The sequence below is a fragment of the Balaenoptera physalus genome (genome assembly GCF_965194825.1).
Source record: "Balaenoptera physalus genome assembly, chromosome: 2".
Lineage (NCBI taxonomy): Eukaryota > Metazoa > Chordata > Mammalia > Artiodactyla > Balaenopteridae > Balaenoptera > Balaenoptera physalus.
Window position 1 is genome coordinate 171,905,295 of NC_138883.1, and position 7,320 is coordinate 171,912,614.

Genomic DNA, 7,320 nt, shown 5'->3' on the forward strand with positions numbered 1-7,320 from the left:
AACTCCCCCTAAAGTGAATAGTTGGCCTTGGAAGAAAAATGAATTTCCTTCCCCCATGTGCCCTACTTGGATTCCTCAACCCCAGTTCTGTGAGGGATGGCATCACACACACACACACACACACACACACACACACACACACACAGACAGAGGCAGGGTTCCAATATCTGCGGGGAGGTGGGCTTCCTGCACCTGGAGTCCCGGGACCCTCAGGTGGAAGGAAGTCACTCCTTCCACTTTATGTGCCTGTAAAAAAATCTCTCCACTGAAGGTGCTACAAAGGGAAGGACTGAGGGACCAGTGACCCACCCCAGGTCCCTCAGGATAACTGCCCAATATTTAGGCAAAAGCTAAGAGATGGATTAAAAACCCCAGTTCTGAGGCCACCACTTTCCAACTTGTTAAAATATTTTCTGCTGATTGCGTTGGGTTCAAAGTCACATTTCCTACACCCAACAGTATCAAGGATTCCTCGATGTCTGGGATTTTTTTCTTTCATATGTAACACCTCACGTTCCTGACATCAGGTCTCTTCCTCAAACCTCTTTTTTCTTTTTCTTTTTTTCCTTTAAGCTAGGGTGGGATGGGAAGCAAAGAGTAAAAGAAGTATTTTCTCTATACAGTTTAACTAAGAGATCCCCGATAGCTTGGATTTCATTATCTCATTGATTTTTCATTTGAGAATGCACATCAGTGCATTTGCCGATAACAAAGCAAAAAAAAAAAAAAAAAAAAAAAAAGTCCCAGCAGACCCTCAGGGTATTTTTGTTATTGCTTGACTGATAACTATCTTTAAAGCTGAGCGAGATAACACCCCCCATTTGGTTTATGGTGGCAATAGGTCAAACTGTTAGGTCAGTAATAAATATGCAGTTGCTTCCAGGCAACAGAAATTGGATGCATTTATTTAACAGATTGCTTTTAGCTTCTACATATAATACAAATAGATTTTTGGTCCAAGCATTGGCACCTTCAATAGAGATGGCCTTAAGGAGAGCTTTCTTCGAAGAAAGTCACTGGAGGGTGGAGGTGTGTGATAAGTCTATCTGAACCCATCACTTTTTGGACCCCAGGGTAGAATGAGACTCTGTGCCTTCAGAGGTTTTTATTGTAGACAGCTGATTCGTATGGAATGAGCTTCCAAAGAAAGTCTAAACAAGAGATGAAATTCTTACAGATGTCACTGGATGGAGAGAGGGGGTGGAGAGTTCTTCAAAAGGAAGAAGATATTGCTCTTCAGTGTCTTTGAATCAGAAGTATGTGGGCTCAGGAAGGACAGCTCAGGCATACTGATTTAGCTAGAATCCCTCAAATAATGGCTTTCAAGTATTGATATGTTGAGTGTATGAGTGACAGAGAGAGAGCCTGCAAGAGAGATGCACGCACACAGATAAAGGTAAGGAATGTACTGGCGAGCCCAGATGACTAAATCATGGGCTCTTTTGTCCATCTGAATTTATGCCTTTAATTTTTTATTATACGGAGGAATTGTTTGCTCCACTATGTCCTCTGAAGGCTATCCCAAATTTTCTTTTCTAGTACCTTCTACACTCTATCTTAACATTTACCTCCTAAACTAAAAATACAAGCTCTCCAAGGGGTCAAAGGCCAGTTACTTCTGTATCTCCAGGCTTAACAGTGGATGCTAAATAAACATTTGCTAAGAAGTGAATACATTGGCCTCAGATAAGCCCCACAGATCAATATTGCTGTTGGTGCCATGACTGCCCTCCACGTATAGACACCGCTCCTGCCTTAACTAAACCATCTCCATAGTCGATGAGAATTCACCTCGTCCAGGATCCGAGTGCCCCCGTAACCACTCGCTTTGGGAAGGAAAAGGTCAGGAGAAAGCCAGGATCTCTAAGGTCCCCTCTGGTTGCCTCATTCTTTTTTACTTCTCTTAGCTGCACACAGGAAGAGTTCTGCTAAAGCCCCTTTCCAGTTACTGAACAGAAGTTTCTGTTGTTTTCCGCAGCATCTGAGGGTCTACGCAGGCCGCCTCCGAGGGGGTAACGAAGGCTGAATGCTGCGTTCCCAGAAGCAGCTATTACAACCCAGGCACCGAGGCTGTAGCCATTGATTTTCTCCTTAGTCTCATGGTACAGAGCATTTAATGAATGGAAATCCCAAACCTATTTCTAAATGAATGACATGCCCAGGGCTGCATCTTGTGGAGGTTTCTTCTGCAATTGGAAAATTGGTTTTCTACTTTATTTTTTAAATTGTACATTAGCTTATGACTGGGAAATGCTCATCAACTAGACCCTTTCCAGATGTCTCAGTCAATGCCAGTCCTGGGATGCAGGACCCAAGGACGCTGTAGGACAGAGGAGTCTCCCCATTGTCCTGGCGTTGGGTCTACGGATGTATTTCCAGTGTGTTGGGGGCATTTTGGACCTTAATTATCCAGATAAATCACACTCCCTAAACAGTACCTATCCATGACTCAATTAATTAAGACATAGCATGTTGTTTAAAAAAAAAAAGCCTTAATTGGTTCTTAAACTTAGATTCTGTCTTCAGAGTATCTGTGAACCCTCTAAAACTTAAGCACTAATTATTTTGTTTGTAAACATTTGTGGAGGTGAGGGAATGTAACTGAAATTTCACAGGGGTCTGTGATTAAATAAGAGGTTAAGAACTGCTCATTTTCTTAACTGGTAGGTGAAAATACATTCTAACTGTATGTGGCTTTGAAAATGTGCAATAATGGCTAACTGAGTTTCTTAACCTTTTCCCTCAACTTCCGAAGTACTTCTTAAAGTATTTTTACATGGATACTCATTTACAGCATTTGACAAACAATCCTTAACATTTACAAGAAGAGATTCAAATTTAAATATTTTACATAATCATGACCTCAGCTTGGGGTGTGTTTGACAACTTCTGCTGAATAGTCTAAAAGTTGTTTAGTTATTGCTTTTGATGATGGGATTCTCTGTCAACAATTTTTTTTTAATTTTAAAAATTAAAAACTTGGGTGTTACAGGTGTTTGCATATGTCAATATTATATAAGAACCTAAATGGGAAAAGAATTTGAAAAAGAATAGATATATCTATACGTGTAAATGAATCACCTTGCTGTACACCCGAAACTAACACAACGTTGTAAGTCAACTATAGTCCAATATAAAATTTAAAAAAAATTAAAAACTTGGGTGTTACAGGTGTTTGTCTATGTCTAAACTCCTTGAATTGCACACTTTAAATATGTATAGCTTAGTATGTCAATTACACCTCAATATAGTTTTTTGTAAAGACACCAAAACAGAGGAAATAAAAATTATGACTGAGACTAGATCATATAACCAAGAATAGGGCTTTATGGATTTAAATTGTACAATCAATCAGAACCATAAGTTCTGAAAAAAAAAAATCAACTTGGTTGTTGAAACAGCAGTGGAAATATTTTGAAAATAACATGTAAAAATAACTTTCCTTAAATGATGGACACCAATGTTTGATAAATGAAAATCTTGATTACTCTATTTGCACTCAAGGAAACATTAAATCTGAACTTCTGAGTTGGTTTGCAAACAGGTTTCCAGAGTCTGGAGTTGGGGAGAGTTTATAACTTTGCAGGTTCCTGGTGTGTGTCCTGATGGGTCCCAAACATTCAAAGTTTGAGTGAACTCAGCTTCTCTTCCTGCATCTGGAGGGAGGGAGCAGAGGTAATTTACACCAACATTACCCTTTCTCTAGAACAGGGGTTTTCAAACTTGGCTGCATCTGAGAATCATTTGGGGAGCTTTCAAAAATCTTGATGCTCAGGCCACACTCAGACCAATTAAATCAGAATTTCTGAGGGTAGGGCCCAGGCACTGGCATTTTATAAGGTGTCCTAGGTGACTTCAATGTGGAGTCAAGGTCGAGGATCATGTCTGTAGCAAAACATTAATAATTATTTTAAGATCAAATTTATACTAGGCTCTTACTTGGCCTCAGAATGTTTTAAAGACCACCAAAACGTCATTGTGTGCATGTATCACCACAATTCAGATATTCACAGATAATCATCTACAGACACACCTCAGAGATATTGGGGGTTTGCTTCCAGACCACCGAAATAAAGTGAATGTCACAATAAAGTGACTCACACTAATTTTTTGGTCTCCTAGTGCACATAAAAGTTATGTTTACACTATACTGTAGTCTATTAAGTGTGCAATAGCATTATGTCTAAAAAAACAAGGTACATACCTTAATTAAATATACTTTATGGCTAGAAAGTGCTAACTATCATCTGAGCCTTCCGTAAGTTGTAATCTTTTTGCAAAAGTGACACCAAAGATCACTGATCACAGAAAACCATAACAAATACAGTAATAATGAAAAAGTTTGAAGTATTGTGAGAATTACCAAAACGTGACACAGAGACACGAAATGAGCAAATGATGTTAGAAAAATGGCACCGACAGACTTGCTCGATGCAGGTTTGCCACACGCCTTCAATTTGTAAAAAACACAGTATCTGTGAAGTACAATAAAGGAAAGCATAATAAAATGAGGTATGCCTGTATATCTCTTTTTATCTGTGCAGAATTATTAAAAATAAAAGGGGCTAAACGCACTTGAATCCAGGAATAGAAAAAGACATTCATGGGAAACTGATGAAATTTGAATAAAGTCTGTAGTTCAGTTATTAATATAGTTCCAATGTTAATTTCTTAGTTTTGATAATTATCACATGGTGTGTAGGATATTAACATTAGGGGAAACTGGGTGAGGGGTATAGGAGAACTCTCTGTACTATCTTTGTTCTGTAAATCTAATTATTTCAAAATTAAAAGTTTTAAAAATTGAATTAAGAAAAAGAAGGCGGAGCTAGTATTAATCCCACACAATTGTTGATTAACTAACAATAGGAAACTTCTCTGGGCACTGAGTCTTGCACTGTGGCCTTGGACACACTATTAATGAATACAACTTAGGGATCAGGACACCTCTACTTAAAGAATCTTGCAATTTTGTCTATATTCTGCTCTATGTTTCTTTTCTCCAGGCCCGTCCAGAGCCTACAAAATGTCATCAACAGCAGTTCATATTGAAAGACTCACTGACCTATGACACATATGGCCTAGGTGTCATATATTCTACTACTAGGAATGATGACACTGCTGGGAATACCTAACACTGGTGCAGTATTTTATAGTTTATAGCACTTTCTAAGTTAGTCTCGTTTTGATTTGCATTAGGAAAAAAGGCAAATGCATGGAGTACACCATGGGTTGCAATAAAGGATGAAAGTTCCATGCATTTTATTATAAAATATGCAGCGTAGCACCTGCAGAAATCACACGCGTGCGCACACACACACACACAACACAATACACATGCACAATTTGAAAACACAGTTATTAAATGATCTTGTGTTAGTGTCTAGTGGTGCCCAGTGTGAGGGCTGGGGGGCGGGGCCACAGGGCAAGCCTAGTGGTTACTGCCCTGTGATCACCACCCTAGACCAAGCCTCCCCGCCCAGGCACCGTTCTGTGGTGACAGCTTTCATTCATTCCTTTTCCAGCAGGAAAAGGAGAAAAGGTCAGATGACCAAAGAGGCCCCCAGCCAACGCCTTTGGCCCCAGGTGTTGTCAGCCCATGACTGACCACGTCCTGAGTCACGGCCATCCCCGAGTCACCGCCATCCCGTCTCCTCTTTGTTCTGTCTCCTCATCCTAGTCCCTTGGAGGCCCGGTTCCTGATTTCCTCGGGGTTCCTGACACTCACCATTTCCCGGTGAGTCAGGCTCATCTGCCACCTCTTTTCCAGGAACCGTCTGCCAGCTGCAAAGCCCTGTCCGCTGATCTCGGCTGGCCGCCTGCCACTCCTACAGTCCCCAGAGGAACGCCCGCGCCCAGGCTCGGGGTGAAGAGGTTGGTGGTGGCCACTCTTCCCCTGGACGGTGCCAGAAGATGGCTCATATCCTCCCCATCAACGCCCCCCAGAGGGCCCTCCAGCTGCCAGTTCCACCAGGCCAGGGGGAAGGACCCTCCCCTCCAGCCTGGACTCTCTCTCTGCCCTCCACCCCTGACACACACAAGCCTTCCCTGCCGGCCCAAGGGAACCAGAAGCGCCAAGACAGGCCCGGAGCACACAGGCTCCATTCGATGGGACAGGCGGACGGTGCTGTGTGGTTTTCCTGCTTGCGTCTCTCCCGGGAGAAGAGCCACTTTCTCCCTGACGTTCACGTCCTTCTGGCTGGTGCCATCAGGGCTGTGGTCTAAAACCTTCAGCAAGCGGACTTCTTGCTCCTTGGCCCAGGACAACAAGCTCATTCTCTGGCTCTTGTTTACTCAAAAGCGAAGTCTAATTGGGACTCCTCTCGAGTTCACTGGCTCTCTTAGAAGAGGAAACGTACTTGGGAAATGTGAACAATGTGATGCATTCAAACTGTGGTTTCTTTCTAATTAGTGAAAAAACATCTGAGTGGCGATCGAGGGGGTTTACAGTGATTCTCAGGAGAAAGGGTAGAAAACATCTGCGTTTGCGGAAGTAGTTATTCTCGACGCGTGTTTGTCTTAAAGCACGTTTTCAAATTACTCTGCCGGCTCCTTCCCATCCCAGCCCTCCGGTTCACAGACCCGGTTACTGGATCTCACCCGCAGGCACAGAGAACCTTCTAGACCAGAAGCAACCACTCCTGCCTTCCTTCTGGCTCCGTTCCCTGAGGCTCCAGGGCCAGGGCGTAACCTGTTCCTTCCAGCTTTCTTTTTTTTTTTTAAATTTAATTTGTTTTTGGCTGCACCACGTGGCATGCGGGATCTTAGTTCCCTGACCAGGGATCGAACCAGCGCCCCCTGCAGTGGAAGCGCGGAGTCTTAACCGCTGGACCCTGGCTTTCTTGAGGCAGGTGTGACTCTGCTCCCAACGCTGCTCCCGGATCACATCACCACCTGAAAGGTTGCTAATTTAGACGGTGATCACCTGTCCAGTTTGCCCACGACAGTACCGATTTACACCCCCTTTTACTCACAGGGTCCCGATTTAGATCATAAATGCTACGGCCACCCCGTCCACGTGCAGCTCCCGGAGGGTCCTCATGCAGATACACCTGGTCATCTCTCCTACTGACCAACGGGGATGCCCCCTGCCCTTGCTCTGAGCCCATCCTGCCTTGATGGTTCCATCTGATTGATGGGGCATAGCCTCCCTGAGCTGTCTTGTCCAGCCGCTAACCGAAGCCTGATCTATTAGTATTGTAGGAAGTCACCTCTGTAAGTCTGAGGATTTGGAGGAGTGTATGTGCATGCGTGTGTATGTGTACACACAGAGGAAAGAAAACTGTGAAACACTTGCTTAGAACAGCTTATTTTTATCCA

General features: G+C 43.1%; 1 protein-coding gene across 9 annotated transcripts in view; it reads right to left on the reverse strand.

Moving 5' to 3' along the window:
• FRMD4A (FERM domain containing 4A) overlaps window positions 1–7,320 on the reverse strand; it is a 466,908-nt gene that overhangs the window by 137,097 nt on the left and 322,491 nt on the right. The window lies entirely within an intron of this gene.